The sequence below is a fragment of the Camelus bactrianus genome, chromosome 12, assembly GCF_048773025.1.
Source record: "Camelus bactrianus isolate YW-2024 breed Bactrian camel chromosome 12, ASM4877302v1, whole genome shotgun sequence".
NCBI lineage: Eukaryota > Metazoa > Chordata > Mammalia > Artiodactyla > Camelidae > Camelus > Camelus bactrianus.
In genome coordinates, this window is record NC_133550.1 from 8,862,300 (window position 1) to 8,885,293 (window position 22,994).

Here is a 22,994-nt window from a genome sequence, read left to right on the forward strand (position 1 = left end):
CAAATACTGCGTGGAGAGCGCCTACAAATGTAACACTCCCAATCAAGTTGTCCAATAGAATGTGCTTTCATTGGGCAAGTATTGTTTCTGTCCTCCTATGAGCAAAAGCTCCCGCAGGTAAGGCACATCTCCAACAGAAAAGAAACATGACTACAGCGGATGCACTTGAAGAAACATTTGTTCCCCACCCTTGAAAAAATATTTCTGGAAGAATTATTCCCCATCATGGACCCAACATTATCTGCTATCAATTACAAGGAACTTGAAGATTAAAATACACTTCTCCAGTATCTCTCGTTCTTTTAGTGAGTTAGAAAAATAATGCAAAAAATTCTTGGCTTTATGTTGAAAAGCCCTGATTTAGGTTTACAACAGAAAAGATTCTGAAAGATACATGCCATAGTAGTTTGCATGCACCCCACACACTAAACTCAATATACCTGAGTCTTTTTCACATTATCTCTCTTTGTTCCATATTCTACAATTATTAGGACCTAATACGTACCCCAAGATCTCCAGATAGGTGCATCAATTGGGGTTAGGCAGGTTTTGAGGGATGAAATCTTATTTTATTTTAACTTTTTTTTTTATTGAGTTATTGTCATTTTACAATGTTGTGTCGAAATCTTATTTTAGATAATAAAGGAAGACAACTGTGGCTGACAAGAATTGAGGAATGATAGAGAATAGATTAATTATCTCTGCGTGTGACCAGTATTTGGAGTAAAATAACTCAACATAATCGGGTTTCTTGATTAAAATGGTGAGTTCAAATACAAGTTTTGTTCTTAAGTAGGCATACGGCATTAATAAATTTACTTAAATAATTTACTTTAAATTATAACCGCTGAACCTTTTAAGTAACCTTTGGGGAGAGAGGATTTACTGAGTTCTTTGACTGTCTTTAAACTCTCTGATATTAGGAACAGTGTAAGTCGTATTCATCACAATGGTTTCACTACCTACGGAAATGCCTGCCCAACATTCAGCACCAAGTCCTTACAGTGGCCTATGAAATATTAGATGGCTTTGTCACCCTACTGCCTATCCTCTCCCTCCTTTACTTTGACCACACTGGGGCTCTTTCTTTATCTCAAATACACGAAACTCACCCCTACCTCAAGTCTTTGACTTGCTGTTTCCTTCTCTTGAACTCTCTTCACCCAAATACCTAACTGGTTCACTTCCTTGCTGACTGCAGGCACTGCTCGAATGACGGAATTATCATAGGTCTTCTTCAAAAACTGCAAAAAAGCACCTACCATATACTTAAATCTTCCTTACTCCCTACCCTTCTTACCCAGTTTTATTTTTTCCCCAGAGCTTTTAAACACATGATACATTATGTATATTCTAGTTCATTTCTTCACTGTCCACCACTGGAACACAAGACGCACAGGCAAAGTGTTTGTTAACTGAGTTGTCTGTATCATCACTAGGAAATGGAAAAGCCAGGATTTAAGTACAAGTTAGATTTAAAAGCATGTGTCTGTGTGTATGTGTTTTATGAGAAAATACTGTTTCCCATAATTTCTTGGAGTAGAACATTTCCAATGCTTTTGTGCACTTATATGGTAGCTTTTTGAGTTAAAATATCACCTCTCATTCATCTACACAATGCTTAGAACAGTATCAAGTAATAGTTTGTACATATTGACTAAAAGAAACTAATAAATGATTTTCTTCTGGGTCTTTTGTACAAAAATCAATTACTATTATATTAGAATATTTCTATTTTGTGATACTTGTATGTCTTCAAATCCATTCTCTTAAAATTTCTTAACTACGTAAGAATGATTCTTGAGAAAGAGAGAGAGACACAGGCTGAGAGAGCTCCAGACATCATCAAAGGGCCCTTTTGAGGCACTGGCTGAATATTAATCACTGCATATGTGTGAAGGATCTACTGAAGCTGGTAAAAGAATGACTAGAAAATATGTGAGAGACCAGTCTCTGGGTATCTCACAGGGCTGAGCAGAGCTCCTGCTCCCACCGGCCACAGTAGAAAACCTCATGATGAGACAGTACTGGGGACAGTACTCAGAAGGGTTTCCCTCACTAGTGGGAAAAATTAAGCCTCTATGAAATGTTATTCTGGGCCTGCCTGACAAAGTTTAAAATCAAGACCCGAAGAGATTAAACTCTTCCTGCTAGCTGAATCCCAGAAAAATGCTCAAGAATTATTTACAGGAAAAACCTTTACACAATAAGGTAAAATTTACAGTACCTGGTCTCCAGTAAAAAACTACCAGGCATGCAAAGAAGCAAGAAACTGTGGGCAATACGAGGAGAAAAATCAATCCACCAAAATAGACCCAGAAATGCTGCAGATGATAGAATTAATGGGAAAAAACAATGAATAAGCCATTATAATTGGAATCCATAACTGAACACATTAAGTAGAGAAATGTAAATCAAACTTCATCTCCAGAACTGGAGTACAAGAATATGAAGTAGAAAATCCTTCAGGCAGAAGGAAAAAGACAACAGGTGAAAATCTCTATCGATACAAAGAAACGACGAGCACCAGAAATGGTAACTATGTGGGTAAATATAAAACTTTTCTATTGTTTACACCTGTTTTAAAAATGTAACATAGAACTAAAGTGATATAGCACATGTAGAAGTGAAATATATGGCACCTAAAACACAAAATCCAGAATGAGAAAAGTGGAAGTATAATTTTGAAGATTATTATAGTGAAAGCGAAGACTATACCTTGAATGTAGGCTGTGAGAAGGTAAAGATGTGTACAGTAACTCTGAAGCAACCACTGAGAGAGTTAATAATCCAATCAAGGAGATTAAATGAATTCATAAACAATACTCAATCCAAAATAAGACCAAAAAAAAAAAAAAAAAAAAAAGAAGAAGAAGAAAAAGCAAGAGGGAGTTAAGAAAAGAAAAAAAAAAAAACTAGAAAACAAATTAGCAACATATTATATTTAAACTCAATCTTATCAATAATCACATTAAACGTAAATGGTCTAAACACACAAATTTATAGAGAGAGACTGTCAGAACGGGTAAAAAAATGAAGACTCCACTATGTACAGCCTACAAGAGGTCTGCTTTAAATATAAAGACACAAGTAGCTTGCAAGTAAAAAAAGAATGGAAACTCGTACCATGTTAACATTAATACAAAGAAATACGGAGTGTAAATATTTTTGGAGTGTACATACTAATATTAGACAAAATATATTTGAAAATGATATGTGAGCCAACTCATCCAGAGGATACAACTATTCTAAGTATTTATGAACCCAATAAAACACGTAAAACAAAAACTTCTAAAACTGTCAAGTGAAATAAACATATCTATAATTATAAAACAAAATTTCATACTCCTCTCACAATAACTGACAGAAAAAGTAGTCTTAGAAATTGGTAAAGATATAGGAGATTTGAGCCATATGTCAAACCATTTTAACCCACTTCATATTTATTGACTGCTCCACCCAGGAAAAAGTGGAAAAAACATTTGTTAGAAGTGCATTAAGAACAAAGACCAAGTAAGATCATATTCTGTGCCACAAAAAAGACTAAGTAAATATAAAGCCTTCATAAAAACCTCAAACATCTATCTACCATATGACACAACCATTACACTCTCTAAGTATTTACCCAAGAGAAATGGAAACCCATTAGGTGCCAAAGAATTGTACACAAATATCCATAGCTATTTACTTGTTAAAAATCCCAAATTGGAAGCAACCTAAATGTCATCAACAGGTAAACAGATAAGTAAATTGCAGTGTATTCATGCAATGGAATATTTTTCAGCAATAAAAAGCAATTAATTCTTGATATATACAGAAAAACATAGATAAATCTCAAAATAATTATGTTGAGGGAAAGAAATCAGACAAAAAGAATGCATATTGTGTGATTCCTACTATATAAAGTTCTAGAAAATACAAATTAATAGTAACAGAAAATAGATCAGTGGTTGCTTAGGGAAAAGATAAAGGGCAGGAGGAAGAAATTACAAAGAGGCCCGAGAAACCTTTTGGGTGTGATTAATTAATATCTCATTTTCTTGATTGTGGTGTTAGTTTTATGGTTGCATGTATATGTCAAAATGTCGACCTATACCCTCCAAATATGTGTAGTTTATTGTACGTCAGTTATAGCCTCCATAAAGCTGTTTTAATAAAATAGTCACATATATGCCTTCCTGAAAAACAGCACTGAGATATCTGAAATTCACACACAACAATCTAAAGAGTACTCTGGTCAAAAGAAATGGCTAACAAGATACAGGCTCAGTTACTTTCTAAAGTTGCTCCTTCATTAACTTATCCAGAAGAAACAAAAATAATGGCAGGATTTTATCGTGATCCTTATAAAACATTTCCTGGGAATAATTCAGGCTCCTAGGAACACCTTTAATGTTTAAATCTCTAGTGCCATTGAGTGCACAGCAGAAGTAGTTCACTTAATGGTTCCTCAGTGCTCATCCTAAAAGAACGAACACATCTGTCAAGGTTTCTAACCAAGTGGCATGCCAGAAGGAAACTGACCAAAAAAAGCTTCTCCTTTTCAATTTTCATTAACCCTCAACAAATTACAAAGGCATGTCAATCTAGTGTAGTTCCAGACTGACATGAATTACATAAAGATTTACAGTGTTCATTCTTCTTTTCATGAATTTCTGCATCAAATTACTTTTGTATGTACATTTTGCATGTCTTGTAAGTAATTAAACATAGGTTTTCTTAGATTATCAATGTAGTCTGGATCTTTTATTTTAATAAGCTTGGTAACTTTTCCTTGTTCAGCTCTCATGGTGCCAAATGCTGAATTCTCCAATGGAAAGATAAGTAGAAGGAAAAAAAAAATATCCTGATGGCACCAATAAGATTTCAGGCAGGTTTAATAATGCCACTCTACCAACATTAGGCATATCTTCTGCTATAATATTTTAAGATCTGTATTCTATTTGTAAAGATGTCATATTCAGTAAGAAAAACAAGTACATAATAGTGATTTAATGAATGTTTGTGGACTAAAGGAATGGAAACATTCTACTAAAATAATCTGTTTTCTTATTCATAGGAAAATTTCACATTTATGGTTTAGTAGGGGAGATTTGGACTAGGTGTTAAAAGAACTAAATGTTAAACCATGATTTGCCATTTATGAGTTATGCCACTGAGCAGTGCAATATGCTATTGCCATTTTCCTCAGTGTCACAATTATTTTAAGATTACTTCATAATGTCCTGTTTTATGAATGTACCATGTTAACGTCACAGTTTTCCTAATTTGGGACAACTAAGTGATATCCAAGCATTACGCCCGTAGATACAAGGAGTAATAAGGGAATTCGTTTTCACTGCGGTCTGCACACAGCAAGTACTACTTTGGTAGTATTCATATATTAAGATAGGTCACAGATCCCACTGGCAAATTGATGAGACTCCTGGTCAGGCAGAAAACCAAAAGCTCCTCAAGATAGAATCGAAACCAAGCACACATGCCCCAAGATGGCCCACCTTGCATTCCAGACCCCTTCTTCGTCTGCCTCTCCAACACCATGCCTTGTTTCCTTAACGGGCCATGCTCTTCCATGCTTCCGCGCTTTTGCACACATGGCACCTCCCTCTCCTGGAAACTGCTTCTCTGTTCCCCCGCTACTCGTGGCAAAATAGGACTTACTTCGCAAAGTCCAGCTGAAATGTACCTTTCTGATTACTCTCCAGTTCTCCAACTAAATGTAGTTCCTTCTTCCTTTGTTTTCCTCAGGCAGTTTTTACCTCTCCTATAACACCGTATGCTCAGTAAGATCCAGATCAGATCCTTCTAAACAACGTTTGTCCAGTTCTGAAGACCATGCTTGGTGCAGCATAAAATTCAGTGACCTTTCGTTGAATTTATTTGGTGTAATGGACTGAATGCTTATGTCTCCCTCAAAATGTATACGTTGAAATTCTAACTCCCCAGATGATGGTATTATGAGGTGGGGCCCTTGGGAGATGGTTAGGTCACAAAGGTGGATCTCTCATGCTTGAGATCAGTGCTGTGACAGAAGAACCCCAGAGAACCTCTGACCTCTTCCTCCATGTGAGGCCACAGTGAGAGGGCAGCCCTCTACGATCCAGGAAGTAGACTCTCACCAGACACCAAATCTGCCGGCTCCTTGCTCTTGGACTTCCCAGCCTCCAGAACTGTGAAAAATAAATGTCTGTTGCATAAACCACCCAGTAAAAGGCGTTTTTGTTATAGCAGCCCCAACAGACTCAGATAGTTTGTGATTAAGGTGAAAAAAGGAGAGGAAGCCGTGAGACAGGGAGGCACAGAAAAGCTTTATCTTTGAGTGTCCTACAGGGTGGAGTCATTCTCCTTCCCCCCCAAACTCATTCTTAGGATATTTTAATTTGGCTTTTCAACATAAAAATATACTTTTTCAGAGCCTTAAAAAAGCTGTAGCCAATTCAGAGCTTTTTCTTTAGTATTGACCAAATGAGCGAAAAACACAGAAAACTATCCTCTAATGTTGAAAACAGCAGTGCAGAATCCTGGGGCTGATCGTGAGGATGAGGGTGGGGGACAGAGCAGGGAAGCCGGACCGTGACTGCGGACCACAGGCGAACTTGCCGTCTCCAACCTTCCAGGAGAATGTGTGAGTCAAGAACAAAGCCTGGCTCCACTCCCCTTTGCGGTGAGGGTGGCGCGGGTACTGGCGAGGCGAGCAGCAGCACCCAGAGGCCGCAGCGGGGCGGGTGCGCGAGGCCGTGTCCGTGGGCCCCGGCCTGCGTGCCAGCTGGAGGCAGGGGCCAGGGATGCAGCGGCGCCCGGCCTGAGCCTGAGCCCGGCCATGTTGGTGGCCAAGGAGAACCCGTGCAGGAAATTCCAGGCCAGCTTCTTAAACAAGAGCCAAGTGTCATCAGAACTGCTTCAAGCCCCGCGAGTCACATCTGCTCACCAACCAGGACCTGATCAGGCAAGACCCATCTATGGCGGCTGGCGGGTCCGATCCCAGAAATGGCAGCGCCGGTCCTGCATCCTCTAGGAGCAGGGCCTCCTGCGCTATGCCCTGGATGAGATGCCCACGACCCTCCCTCAGGGCACCGTCAACATGAACCAGCGCATGGATGTGGTGCACCGGGAGGGCTGAACGGGCCGGAAGTTCTCCCTGTGCATTCTGACCCCCGAGAAGGAGCAGGTCATCCCAGCCAAGGAGATCATCGGCAGGTGGTTGGAGATGCTCACGGTCTGTCCCAGGACCAACAAACGGAGCCAGAAGCAGAGGAAGGTGGAGCCTCCTACCCGACAGGAGCCACGGCCAGCCAAGACGGCTGTCACCAGCGGCAGCAGCTTCCCCAGTGCTGAGAAAGTCCCCACCACCAGGTCTACACTCTGGCAGGAAGCAATGAGGGCCAAGGACCAGCCAGATGGCAGCGACCTGAGTCCAGCTGAGAGTCCTAGCCAGAGCCAGCCCCCTGCTGCCGGCACCACGAGGGAGCCCGGGCTGGAGAGCAGAGACGAGGAGAGCGCCCCAGGCGGCGACCACACGGGCTGGTCGTAAAGTCCAGCGCAGGGCGAATACTTCTCCCTGGAGAAGACCAAGCAGGATGTGAAGGCCGAGGAGCAGCAGCTGCCCCCGCAGCTCTCCCCTCCCAACCCCAGCACCCCCAACATCAGGATGTCCAAGGTCACTGAGAAGTTTGAGGCCCTGGACATCAATCGAGAAGGCAGAGTACAGGGAGACTAATTCGTCGGCTGGGTCCTCACCATCCAGAAACACTTGCCAGGGCCTCCACAAGAAGAGGGCACCCCCCGCCCCAGGAAGCTGGACCTCCCCAGGGATGCTCCTCTGCCGGACGCCGAGGCTTCCCCCATCTCCCCACCGAAGAGCCAAGTCCCTGGACAGGAGGTCCACAGAGTCCTCCCTGATGAGCAACCCGCTGAATTTCAAGAAAGGCTGGCTGACCAAACAGTATGAGGATGGCCAGTGGAAGAAACACAGGTTTGTGCTTGCTGATCGCAGCCCAAGACACTACAGGGATTCTGTGCTGAGGAGGCGGCTGGCCTGGACTGGGAGATCGACTTGTCCATATGTTAGGACATCACTGAGTACCGGTGCAGAGGAACCAGGGCTTTCAGATCCACACCTTCACCCTCTCCGCTATGACGTCTGGAATCTGGCGGAACTGGATCCAGACCATCATGAAACATGTCCGCCCGACCTCTGCACTGGAGGTGACCAGCTCGTTGCCATTGGAGGAACACCGGAGCAATGCACACCTTGGAGACTCGAGGCTGCCCTTCGAGCAAGAGGCAGACCCCACAGCAGAAGAGGAGCTGGGCTCAGGAGCGGAGGCGGGAGGGGCGCTCCAAGGCCAGGCGGGTCACGTGGCGTGAGGACAAGCCACCAGTCCTGGCACTGAAAGCTTGCTAGGCTGCAGGGGTAGGAGGGAGCTGGCCGGCGGCTGTGGCTCATGGCCTGGACTTAACCACCTTTGGGCTTCGGAGAAGGACAGCATTTTGTATTTATTCCACTAGCAGGCAGCTTAGAACCACACCCCAGATAATCATGGTAAACACGTCACAACCTGAAAAATGTTGAAAGCAGCCATTCCTATTTTTGTTCATTTTTTATTAAATCTTGCACACACACAAAAAAACAAAGCCTGTAATATTAATAACTGGACATCAGTGTGTGGAGAGAGGAATGATGGATGCAGTGATAACAGTTATTTCAATTAGCACAGGAAGCAATAAAAACAAAATTGGAAATAAAAAAAAAGACAAATCGACATGAAATTAATAGACACAGCCCCTCCCATTCGTACACTTCAATAGCTTAACCTTACCAACTTCTGAGACGATTCATTGTTCTCAGAGTCATTCATATACTTTGCTTTAGAAATAGAATACATGGGTATGCAGCTTAACCCAGATCTTTAGTAAAACAACTTATACATCTATTTTTATAATAAACATATTTGTTTCTGTCTAGAGTGCCTATTTAAGGACCAAGTAGGTTTAAGGTTCTTAACACCTACATGTGTAAGACCCATTCTGATGACTGCAATGACACCTCAGAAAAAGCCAGTTGCCCCTAATATGGTCGATGGTTATGGAAAACCTGGAAACTGATTAGGTGCAGTTATGGAAGCCTGAAGAATTTTCCCCAGAGAAGCCATATATCTAGATAATTCGCAAAACACTTGAATTTCATAAGAAATTACTACTGGAGAGTTTTGATAGCAAACACTCTATTTGTGGGTCAGAAATTAAGATGGGAAACAACAAAATCTGTTTCTACTGCAAGATCTGACAGTATACTATACAAACTGTAGAAAATCTCAAGGCTGAGATTTAAATTTCTTAGCTGTGTTCTAAAAAGTATTGAGTCCCAGTCATATGCTGCTGGGAAAAGGTGGACAAAATGTGAACCTTAGAACAGGGGTATTGCACATCATAGAGAATAAATTTTATACTGTAATTATAAATGATAATCTATAAGTTAATCTGATTCAATAACGTTTTAAGAACATTTCTCTGTATTATGTATTATATAATACATCATTTTAACACAGGAAAACTTTTTTTAAGGTTGGTCACTCATCAAATACTAAAGGCTTTTTAAAAATCTGTCTTTTTGGTACACAGTCACTTTTTTTTAAAATCTCGAGATAACATATCCATTGGTCAACATCTATCAAATATCTACAATTTTACATTGTTTAAATAAACCAGTACTAATAATCTGATGAATACAACTGCAAGCTCAATAGACAAATGAATCCAACAGCAAACATAATAAGAATAATTTTAGAATATAGAAAAAGAAATTGCCCTCCAAGGAGGGCAGACAAAATGAGAATGTTGAGGCAGCTAAACCGAGTAATTACAGAAAGTCAAAGGTCAAAATATGTTGCATATTGCATTAATATTTATAATATATTCTTGATTATTATAGTTTTTAAAAAACTGAATTATATAGCTGAGCCCATGGATTACATTTTAAAGTAAGGAAGAAGCTGGTAAAAATCAAATTTTCAGTATTTCCTCTGCTTAGGGATTTATTCATAAAATTGTGAATATCATCATTAACTCAGCATCAACAATATAATTCATTTGTATTTTACATATTTTGTCATGGAGTGGATTCCTAGTAAATTTCTCAGTGACAATGAATTCCAAAGTATCAGATGTGTTAGACGTATATTTCCTTATATACTATAGAACTTATTTGCAAACGTAAGAAAATTTTACCATGAATTGTGTAAAATAATGGCTAACTCACTGTTTTACAAATCAAATTATTCATATTATGAAAAAATAGAAATTAAATCCCCAATAATAAAAACATGTGTACTGGGGGTTTATGGTTACATACAGTTTAAGAATCTCTTTTACCCATAAATGAACAGTTCACCTTTCACTTGATGTGTTTTGATTTGGGATAGCAGCAAAGGGCTTCACCTAAAAAGTTCAAGGGTGGGCATCTGATTTATTTTCTCCATATTAAGAAGTTTCAAAGTTTTTCTTTTGCCGCATAAGCCCAAGAAGGAATCCCATTACATAGCTACAGAAAGGAAGACAGGATGTGTGAGAGAGGGCAGAGTAGGAGGGAGACCTAAGTCAGGCTGCTTTCATAGGCAAAACATTCCTTCATAGAAAACAAACACGGTAACATTACGGTCCTTTGTCACACTTATCTAGCACTCCATTTTCAAGATTTTATCTTACGTGCAGAGGGTTAGATATATAGTAAGTTATCTGGTATCAACTGTCAATACAGCAAACGACAGACAAGGCATTGGACTGAGATACAAAACTAACAGGTGGATAAGTAGGTAAGTACGCGGCAGATAAGGGAGGGTTTTTTTGTAGTTTATACAGGGACGTGAAAATTGGTTTGCCTGTATCACTAACACTACATGTTTTTATACACTGTATGACTACACGCAGTCATAAACAGTTCGTTTTCTATTATGTTTTAATGCTTTACACTCACATGAAACAGTTTTTTTCTTCCCCCCAAACTAGCTTGCTCTTGGCATAATCATTAACCAAAGCTATCTAACACAAACACATAGCATAATGCAGTCCACATAAGGAAACATTAAAGCCAGAAAGATTATTTGTAATTAATTGTAAAAGATTTTAAAGTTTTCCATTCATAAAATTTATCATAAATCTTAGAACATTAAATAATTGCACCTTAAGAGATTGACTTTAAAAATAAAATTACAAACTATTATGTATTAAACAAATGAACTATAAGAATATTATTTAGTGAATATAGCCAATATTTTGTAATAAGTGGAGTATAACCTTAAAAATTATGAATCACTATGTTGTACACCTATAACATATAATATTGTACATCAACTATACTTCAATAAAAATCCAATAAAAAGAGTATGGAATGTATCATTCACAGAATTTAAGAATAGGACGATGGAACATAATGATAGCAGAAAGCAGTATATAAAACCCAGTAAGTAATATTCTGTCTGTACGTGGCATTGACTAAATCCTAGCTATGGAACCTGTGACCATTTTGTTTAGGATTCTGTATTTGGAAAAGAATGTAGGTGTTACACAGTTGTTTTAGTTGTTTTAGAAAGGTGCAGACAAAGAAGATTAAAGAAATCTAAGAGACTGACAAATAAATAAATAAATAAAATTGCAATTTTTGCTGTCATAGGTGAGAACAAAAAATATTCTGTCACTCAGGAACATACCATTTATTTCCCAAGTTTAAAAATAATCTAAGAATATTATTTTAATAATTTCCACACTTCATAGACTTAACTTTTTATTGTAACATTTTTGAGGGATTTGGTCTGTTGCAAATCTTATTTAAGAATTTGAAAACATAAATAATTTGATAAATCAAATTCTTGATATATTTTTCCATAAAGCCCCACTGACCTTTAGAAAAGATATGTTATTTTCTTTCTAACGTCTTAACTGATCTCAAAAAGAACATGAGTAAAAGACAAAAAGCCTTTGCACTCTGAATCTCAAGGTGACATTTAAGACTGACATCCAGCTAGCAGATCTCAAAATTTATTCTTGTCCCATGGGGATAAGCAAATCATTAATATAAGAAGGTATCAGGCCATTAAGTGCTTTAAATGTCAACAATAAAACTTTAAAATCAATGCAAACCCTGACAGGAAGTCAATAAGAAAACTGCAGGACAAAAGTGATGTACTTTGAACAGGTAAGTATCCTCACACTGTGAATGAACTAAACCTTAGAGATTGATTTATCAAGAAATCGAAACATCACGATGTTGAACCAGTCCAGGCTCGGTGATTATCACATTGCACTGGTTTCAGCACCGTTCACACATCTTTGCTCTTCTCAAATTGCGTGCTGCATAAGATAACTAGTTCTTAATAGAGCATCATTTTTTTTACTGAAACCAAGAACTAGACTCAAATTAATAGTAACACTAACCTTTGCACAATACATTATAGTTCACAGCATTCTTTATCAAACAGAATTCTACATGATCAAGCAACAAGGAGGTTCGTAATTGAAAAAATTTATTTATATGCTTGCTTTTCTGCTACCATTAGGATAATGAACTCGAAATTATTGAATACAAATATGAAAAAGTCAGCATCACATGGTCCTAAAACTTACTCCTGGTGTGCAAAATCTCTAATTTAGGGAGAATCGTTCCAATTCCTGCTCAATATATTTTTGTCCATTTGATACCTTTTGTAGTCATAGCAATAGAATCAATAATAATCACAATAATAGCTAGCACTAAGTAACTGTTATTATGAGACATGCATGGACTGATTTAATCTACTACTGCCACTGTGCACATTTTACAGATGAGTAAACTGAGGCAGATAGACACCACAAAGTGACTACGATTTCAAATCTTGTAAATATCAGAACCAGGATTCTGACCCCAGAAACTGCTATATCACATATGTCATATATACACACTATTTTAATATATATGCTGTTATTCAAATGTGTGCAAGTGTTTGTGTGCTTAATTTGAAGAATCATGATAAAACTGTCATCCTGTGAATATCAAAAATGCAAAGTGAGAGGGAAATATAGTCTGCCAAGAAAACCACTGTTCTTTAAAGTGAAAAAAAGCTTTTGATGTCAGCGTTCATACATAAGTGACTAATGCATACATTGGTCTATTGGGCTTCACTTTATTGCTCTTTGCAGATACTTTTTTTTTTTAAACAAATTGAAGGTTTGTGGCAACCTTGCTTTGAGCAAATCTATCAGCACCATTTTTCCAACAGCATTTTTTCTGACCTTCTGTCTCTAAGTCACATTTTGTTTATTCTTGCCATATTTCAAACTTTTTCATTCCTATTCTGCTTGTTACTGTGATTGGTGATCAGTGCTCTTTGATGTTACTATTGGAAAAAGAGTAGGACTTGCTGAAGGCTTAGATGATGGTTAGCATTTTTTAGCAATAAACTGTTTTTAAATTAAGGTATGTAGATTTTTTTACACATAATGCTATTTAATAGATTACAATATAGTGTAAACATAAATTTATATGTATTGGGAAACCAAAACATTTGTGTGACTCACATCATCGCAGTGATCTGGATCCGAACCTACAGTATCTCTGATATATGCCTGTATTCCAAATGTCAGTGATTGGAAAAGTAGTTCTGTGGGCTTTTATTTTTTCTTTCAATAAAAAACCCTACAGAGTGTGTGTTTGCACTGATTAAACAGGATCAGATGACTGAAAAACACACAAAACTGCTCCAGGTGTACTTACATAAACCTTTGTTTAAAGGATACGGTACAACAGGAGAAAGCACAAAGCAATCATCCAAGGCTTCCAGCCCCCAGGATCCTTTCTCAGTCACACAGAATGTCCTCTCTTTTCAGGTTATAAATCAACAAGTAATGCACAAAGTGTCTTGATTTCAAGGAAGCTCAGGGAAAAGTTTACTAGGGGGAGAGCTAGGTCTAAAATACTCTGCTACTCAAGATAAAAGAGCCAGGCTGTGTGACCAGTTAAAACAGGTGCAGTTCATACAACTCAATAACAAAAACAAAAGCAAAAGACAACCCAATCAAAAAATCAGCTGAAGACCTAAACAGATTATTTCTCCAGTGAAGACATAAGACATACCAATGGCCAATAGGCACATGAAAAAATGCTCACTAATTATCAGAGAATGCAAATCAAAACTACAATTAGATATCACTTCACACAGTCAGAATGGCCATCATTAAAAAGTCCAAACGATAAATGCTGGAGAGGCTGAGGAGAAGAGAACCCTTCTACACTGTTGGTGGGAATGCAATTGTTGCAGCCATTGTGGAAAACAGTATAGAAATTCCTTTAAAAACTAAAAATAGAGTTACCATTTGATCCTGCAATCCCACTCCTGGGCCATCCAGAGAAGACTCCAGTTCGAAAAGATACATGCACCTCAGTGTTCACACCAGCACTATTTACAATAGCCAAGACATGGAAGCAACCTAAATGCCCAATGACAGATGATTGGATAAAGACGTGGGGAAAAAAAAAATATATATATATATATGGAATACTACTCAGCCATGAAAAATAATGAAATAATGCCATTTGCAGAGCATGGATGGTCCTAGAGATTTATCATACTAAGTGAAGTAAGTCAGATAGAGAAAGAAAAATACCATATGATATCACTTACATGTGAGATCTAAAAAAATGACACATATGAACTTACTTACAAAACAGAAAGAGACTCACAGATATAGAACACAAATTTATGGTAACCAAAGGGGAAAGGGGGGTTAGGAATAAATTTGGGATTAGCAGATACAAACTACTATACATAAAATAGATAAACAACAAGAAACTGTCATATCTGCTGTTACTTATATAATATGATTTCTACCTTTTATATCGTATCTTTCAATGAACTTGTCATATCCTAAAGGAAGCTGAAGGTATTAACATCAAGACTCATACTGATGAAGACAGCTGTGATAGAAGCAGCAAATTGTCTTTACGCTATAAAATTTCCGTATCCCCATCTATATCAAACCTGAATGTGAAACAGCAGGACATCAAATTACTTTTTCCTTCCTGTAGCCACACATGTGCAGTTCATGAAAAAGTTTGAATACAACAGTGCTACAGGGAGCGTGCAGGAATGCGACTTCTAAAATAGTGCTTACAGTCAGTGAGCTAGATCTTTGACTATCATCTGTTCACTCTGGTATCTTCTTGGTAAGCGATTTTCTGTTCTTCCCTCTGGAGGAAACTGACTTTTGGCGGTTGCTCCAGCTGTTAAGAGTGTGTGCATTTCAATTCAAATGTAAACTGTTTCAAATGCCTTATATGTGCTTTTTAATAGAAATTTGACAACGCTTATTAAGAGAGACGTAGACCACCAAATACTTATCTTTCAGCCAGGATTATCAAGTTTAGCATGTTGTACAACAAATGCATTTAATGTTACACTGGTTCACTCACATAAATCCTTGACTTCTGATAAGATAATGACAGTCCTGTAGAGGACATTGCTGTTCATCAGCAGGAGATGGTAATCTAATTTGTTGACAACTGATAGCATGAACATAGTAGGTATTCATGTTATTAAAGGAAATCAAGGTTCTGTGTGATCTCCAGGCTAATTATGCACAATTTCACAGTGATAATTAAAGATCATTCCCTTATTTAGGAAATGCTCTCTTCACCCAATGAAAATATTTAGTAAAATAACATATAAATGATAACAAAGGTAAAGAGGAAAATTGCTTACAGTAGATACTAAAAAGGAGATCCATGGCCTCACTGGGATGTAGGTGTGTTGGTTCAAAACCTCAGGTGTTTCCCAGGAGAAATCTGAAACTGGCCCCTGTCCATGAAAGGTAGGAGGCACCAAAAGTAGAGGCAGACCACTCTAGACTGGAGGCAGCAGCTGTAATAAGCAAGGGAACTTGCATAGGAGGATTGCCTTGGGTGACCACAGGATCAGAAGTTCTCTGCACCCAACGCCAGAATCCTGAAGTTTGTATAGAGGCCCCTGCTGGGTTCAGTCACTGTCCAGATGGTCTCAACACATTACTCTCTCAAGGCTGGGCCCTTGAGAATGACTCCCACTGTGGGAACAGTGGGCAGAAGTCACACTCCAAGGACAGGAGAGGGCATGAGGTGCCTCGGATGGCCTGGGTCCAGCCTGAGGGTTGGCTGGCAGTCACATCCTCCTAAAAATCTCCTCCCACAGGCATTTCAATCAGTTGGTTATGCACATTTGCTCCTTGCATGGAGTGCAAGGACTCTCCTAATTTTATTTGTCCACAGTTTTATTAGAACCAGCTTGAACAGCACATTTCTTTCTAGGATAAAAGCCAGTACAAATGCTGGGAGCTAGTGTCCTTCCTTGATCACCCACATAACTCAAGGACCTATATAATAGAAAACAGATGCTCAAGAAGCTTCCATTCTCAGGCACAGAAGAGCGAGCTTGTCTGCACACATCTGCTACACCTGCCTTTGCTCCTTGCAGCTCCACAGCCCTGCTGTAGAAAACTGGTCCTCTGCCATCTCTCCAGTGATGCTGTTCGCACCACAGTTAAGTCATACTGTCCTCAGCTTTGTTCAAACAGGCTCTTCCCTGGAGGCTACTTCAAAAACACAAGCCGTTTCCTTTTATGCTGCGCTCAGCCCAGGCTGGCCTCTGCCGTAGCCCCTGGGAGTTTGTTTGGAGGTTCTAGCAGGGGAGCGCAGACGGAAGAACCGGTCTCCTCTATCAGGGAAGGTCGTCCTGTTTGACCGAGTGCGCAGCCCGGGGAGGGATGCACACGGAGCAGTGAGGGAGGACGGGGACACTCGTTCAGCCAGCCAGATCAGCCAAATCAACCCTGGTGATCGATGGGGTGACAGACGTCGCAGCCAGGTTGCCCTCACATCCTACCCTTCATCCTTTTCAGTGCTCACTCCCAACAGTCATTTTCCTCTAAAGTCTCACTGTCCAAGAGATTCACTAGATATCTAGAAGCTGAGTCTAATAAAACCTTCAACCACTGTTCCTCTTACTCAGGAATACCCCCACGACCAGCCTTTCTGTTCAACCTCTGAAACACAAAGCGCTCATTCTGCCCCTCTTTCTGCCTTTCAATAAGTTGTTCACGGGGAACTTAACCCTTCTTGATAGGAAGGAAGGTCCAGACCTCAGAGCACGGAAAGTCCAGTTCACCCGAGAAGGCCAGTTTACCCTTCTGGGGAGTGGTCCTTTTCCTTCTTCACATGCCTGTCACTTTCCTCAAATACTCAGGCAATAAATTTACACAAAATAATACTCTTATAGTGTGATAAGAGAAGGTCAGTGAAGGTCCAAATAGTAGAATGTAGAAGAACACACAGAAAATTATCCAGGCAATGGACATGAGGGCTACACTTCGTAAGCAGTGGGCGTTCATCCACGAAGACGGGCGGGCGGGACAGAAGTCATGATCTCTTGCAAAGACTGGCTGCTTCCCAGGTGAGCAGGAGCCAGACTCCTCAATTTGGTCTTGATTATCAGGAACCAAAACTGGGCAAGGGAGTCGATGAGGCAGGTTTTTTACAGCAGGTTGGAGGAAAGACGAAATGAAGACCTCATCCTGCATGGGTCAGAGAGTCAACAACACAGATGGACCCATGTACTGAATGTGGTGGGATAGTCAGAAAGCAAAATCTAGCTCTGAGCTGTAAGTTCTGCAGCAGAACCACACAAGGCAGCAAGGGTTTAGGAAGTACGGCAGGGGGTTAACAGAGGGAAAAGCAAGTTGGAAGTTGGAATAGGAGTGCTTTATTGAATACCTTGGACTGTAAAGTAGTTGTGAATAGAGCTGAGCGAGCAAAGCAAGACTGATGTCCCAGGGATGTTGGAAAATCAGTACAGAGCTAATTCTGAGAGAGAAAGCAGAGACCAAGTTACTGGAAGTCTGAGATAAGCTGAAAATGTTTCTATTAGGCTAAAGTAAAAGAGCTATTTTTAAAATATTACTTACAGTAATACTAAGAAGAGGTAAATCTGGTCACTTATACACCACCCAGTGACTCTGACAAATTATTCCTGTTTTAAGGTAGCTATTTCCAAACAAGAGGAGTTCCTTTTAAGAGGGAGAAATTTTGGAGTACTAGCTTCCAAAACTATACCGTCACTCTTTATTTCTAAATTGGAAAGAGTTTTTTAAAGATCAATGTCTCAGATACATCAGCTTGCAAAATTTCTAAACAGCACATTTACCACAAGACCGAACATGAAAGCATCTGTAGTTACCTGCGATGGTGTGGCGATAGAGAAGGAACACACCCAGACCTGCAGATCCAGGAGCGTTTATTTGAACCATCTTTTCACCCAGGAGTAATACTGACTTGTAACGGTGGTTTACCATTTTCAAAATGTTTCTCAATTTTAATGTCATTTTAATGGAACTCTTTCTTCTTTTAAATATGTGCCAAGCTTGAAATTGCAAAGCCAAACTACCAAAGAGAGAGAGAGAAAAAAAAAGCTATAGGATCCAAACTGCCAAAAAAAAAGCTATCTTTGCCATCTTGCACTTTTGTGACTGAGAAAGAGAAGATAATGAGTAAAGATCAGCTGAGATGAAGTCATTAAGAAAGTGATAATTAAAGGAAAGCATCTGAAATACATCTGGCAGTTCATTAAATACAGTATTCTGGTTTAAGTGAAGGCATACACATGATGCTCCAGAGTGCTGCTTGAGATGTGGCTGCTGGAACTGAGGAACTGAATCTTCATTGAATTAAATTTAAATTTAAATAACTTCATTGGACAACATAGCTCTAGAGAAAGTAAAAGCTGGTATCTAAACAAAGAGAGGAAACGTCGTTTTCTTCATCCAGCACTTCATTTATGACTTGAGGGAAAAAATTTTAAAAGCATCTTACAGTGTGCTCAAAACTCTCAAAAAACTTATATTAGTAGAAAGAGTGGTTTAAGTCAAACATACATGTCAAAAAGTGAGCATTCTGCTATGTACTTGGATATATGAGATTACAGGACTATTTTATAGGAAAATTGTCAGTCTAACACTAAAAGAGAGCATAAAAATTTGGAAGATATGAGACATTAATATTAATACAATTCCGAGTTCCAGTCAAGATGGTGGAGTGGTAGGCCCACGAGCTTGCCTCTCCTTGCGACCACAACAAACCACAGCTGAATACCAAACAACCATCGAAGAAAGACTGGAACCTAGCAAAAAAGATCTGCAACTGGAAACATAAAGAGGGAACCACAGCAGGACGGTAGGAGGGGCGTGTTTGCGATGTAATTGGGTGGGCGACCCACAAGCTGAAGATTTGTTAAGTCTCAGAGGCCCTCCCACAGGAGTGAGAGCTCAAAGCCCCACACCAGGCTCCCCAGCTCGGGTCCCGGCGTTGGGAAGAGAAGGAGACCCCAGGACATCTGCTTTTGAAGGCCAGTGTGGCTTAACTCCAGGATCGCCACAGGACTGGGGAAGCAGAGACTTCACTCTCTGGGGAAGCATACACAGAATCTCGCATGAGCCAGGTCCAAGGGCAGAGGCAGTGATCTCATAGGAACCTGGGCCAGACCTGCCTGCTGGTTTCGGAAGGTCTCCTGAGGAAGTAGGGGATGGCTGCGGCTCACCCAGGGGACATAAAAGCTGGTGGCAGACATTCCAGGAGTGTTCATCTACATGAGCTTTCCTGGAGGCTGACGTCTTGATTGGATCATTAGCCCCAAGACCTAGCCCCACCCAACAACCTCTAGGGAAGCCTCAGGCCAAACATCATGCAGGGAGGGAACACAGCCCCCCCATCAGCAGACTTCCTGAGCCACAAAGGCCTCTACACACAGCCCTACCCACTGGAGGTCCAGGACCAAGCTTCACCCAGCAGTAGGCAGGCACCGGCTCCTCCTGCCAGGAAACCTGCATAAGCCTCTGGTCCATCCTCATCCACCAGAGGCAGATACCAGAAATAAGGAAACAATAATCCCAAAGCCTATGGAAGGAATCCACAAACATATAGAAAGATAGGCGATATGAGGTGGCAAAGGAGTATCTCCCAGGCCAAGGCACAAGATAAAATCCCAGAAGAAATAAGTGATGAAGAGATAGGAAATTTATCTGAGAGTTTAAATGGTGAAGATGTTCAGAGAACTCAAGAGAAGTATAGATGCACAGAGTGAAGTCTTTAGCAACGAGCTGGAAAATATAAAGAATACCCAAACAGGGTTAAAGAATAAAATCACTGAAATGAACAATACACTAGAAGGAACCAAGAACAAACTAAATGAGGCAGAAGAACGGATCAGTGAGCTAGAAGACAGATGAGTGGAAATCACTACTTCAGAAGAGAAAAAAGAAAAAAGAATAAAAAGGAATGAGGATAGTGTAAGAGAACTCTGGGACAACATACTGCACTCTAATATTCACATTATAGGGGTCTCAGGAAGAGAAGAGAGAAAGGACCTGAGAAAATTTTTGTAGAGATAATAACCAAAAACGTCCCCAAGTTGGGAAAGGAAACAGTCACCCACGTCCTGGAGGCGCAGAGAGTACCACACAGAATCAGCCCAAAGACGAACACACCAAGGCACGTAGTCATCAAATTGACAACAATTAAGGATAAGGAGAAAATATTAAAACTAGCAAGAGAAAAGCAACAAATAACATACAAGGGAACTTCCATAAGGTTATCAACTGATTTTTCAGCAGAAACTGTACAGGCCAGAAGGGAGTGGCACCATATATTTAAAGTGATGCAAGGGGGAAACTGACAACCAAGAATACTATCCAGCAAGACTCTCGTTCAGACTTGAAGGAGAAATCAAAAGCTTCACAGATAAACAAAAGCTAAGAGATTTCAGCACCACCAAACCAGCTTTACAACAAATGTTAAAGGAACTTCTATAGTCATCAAACCATAAGAAAAGAGAAAAAGAAGAAAGAGAAAAAAAAAAAGACCTATGAAAGATTGTTTTGGCTGTTTGGGGTCTTTTTCGTGGTTCCTTATGAATTTTGGAATTGTTTGTTCTAGTTCTGTGAGGAATGTCATATTTTGATGGGGACTGCAATGGATCTGTGGATTGCTTTGGGTAGTGTGGTCATTTTGACAGTGCTGATTCTTCCAATCCAAGAGCACAAGAAATATTTCCATTTCCTTGTGTCATTTCGGTTTTCAGAGTATAGGTAACCTCCTTGGTTAAGTTTATTTCTAGGTATTTTGTTGTTTTTGATGTAATGGAAATGTATCTGCCAGTTATAAAGTTCTGGCTTTTGAAGTGAAAAAAAAAGTGAATGAAGGGCCACAAATGGCAAAACAGCCTTCTTTTTTATGGGTGAGTTGTATTCTGTTACACACATATATATGCTGCATCTCCATTATCTATTCAACTATTGACGTGCACTTAGGATGCTTCCATATCTTGGCAGTTACAAATAATGTTGCTGTAAATAGCAGGGTGTATGTATCTTTTTGAGTTAATTCTTATTTTGTGCTTGGCTTTATTCCCTTGATAACTATGTAAGTTTAAAAAGCTAAAACTCTAAACGTTCTTAGAAACAATGAACAGTACATATATGTAAATTAAAAAATTTATGTGTAGTTAAAAAAAAAAAGATCTATCAAGCCATGAAAAACATGGAAGAAACTTAAAAGACATATTACTAATGAAAGAAGCCAGGCTGAAAAGGCTACAAACTGTACAATTGCAACCAAATGACATTCTGGAAAAGGCACAGCTACAAAAACAATAAAAAGATCATGGTTTCCAGGGGTTTGGGGAGAGGAAGGGAGGGAGGAATGAACAGATGGAGTACAAGGGATTTTTAAGGCAATGAAATTATTCTGTATGATACTATAGTGGTGGCTACATGACATTACGCATTTGTCAAAGCCCATAGAATGTACAACATCAAGAGTGAACCCTAATGTAAACTATGGACTTTGGTTGATAATAATGTCCCCATGTTGGTATTGATTGTACCAAATATGCCACACTGATGAGGGATGTTGAGGGTAGGGGAGTATATATGTGTAGGTGGGGAGGGCTGTGTGCAAACTCTGTATTTTCTGCTCAATTCTGCTGTGAACCTGAAACTGCTCTAAAAGAATAAAGTCTATAAAAAAATATTAATACAACTACATTTATTTTTAAAATAGTTTTTGTAAACCACACCTGTTGATCCTGTATTTGTTATGAAGCTACTAGGGAAATAGGATTTAAATAGTGGTTTAAGTGTTCTCCAATTTATAAGTTGCCCACCTGAAATCTTGAGAAGGTCTCTATTCCTCATGTCCCTCAAGGTGTGCAGGAATTTCAACTTTAACCTTAGTAGAAATTGATATATTTATTCAGGCAACAGCTCATGATGTTTCACCCCACGCACACCTTTGTAGCAAGTAGTTATGGGGACTGCAAAAACGAAGGGGGGTGGTGGGTAGAGAGAGAAAGAGAGAGGGAGAGAGAGAGGAAGAAGGAAGGAAGGAAGGGGAGAGAAAACTAGAAGACATGGAGCATTAATGCCAAGAAGTATTTATAATGTCAGTAGGAAGACAAGCATGCATGTGTCAAATGTCTGATGAACTCCTACAGGATCAATAATAAGAAAGTGATGTGCAGAGTACCGGGGAGGGGTTGTAAGCTGTAACAACAGGAGACACAGCTGAGTGCTTAGAAAATAAGAAATGGAGGTGAAGCAGGAAATCCTGGGTCTTTTCAAGCCTCAGATGCACAGTACGTCAGCATGAGTACAAACAGCTGTGAAATAGTCCATCCTCCATAATGTATCTTTGTATAATCCGACTTTTACCTAAACCTGAAATAGTGAAACCTGATTAGAGTTGACAGGAACTGAAGTGAGGAATGAGATGGATTGCTATTGTTCCTTTATGCCTTCGTTCTTTTTTGTTTTGTTTTCCCCCTTTAAGCACAAACGGCCAAGGTTTTGTTGTGACTGTAATGCCTTTCAATGGGCCCTCTGCCTGACAACCGCTGTCACTGAAACTCTGTCTCAGGTATGAATATAAAAGCCCATGTGATTCTTAG

General features: G+C 39.6%; 1 protein-coding gene and 1 pseudogene across 2 annotated transcripts in view; one reads left to right on the top strand and one right to left on the bottom strand.

Annotated features, from left to right (window-relative positions):
- The window catches only part of LOC141579349 (uncharacterized), a 202,931-nt gene that overhangs the window by 149,962 nt on the left and 29,975 nt on the right, over window positions 1–22,994 (bottom strand). The window lies entirely within an intron of this gene.
- Window positions 5,901–9,191, top strand: LOC105062163 (myosin phosphatase Rho-interacting protein pseudogene; annotated as a pseudogene).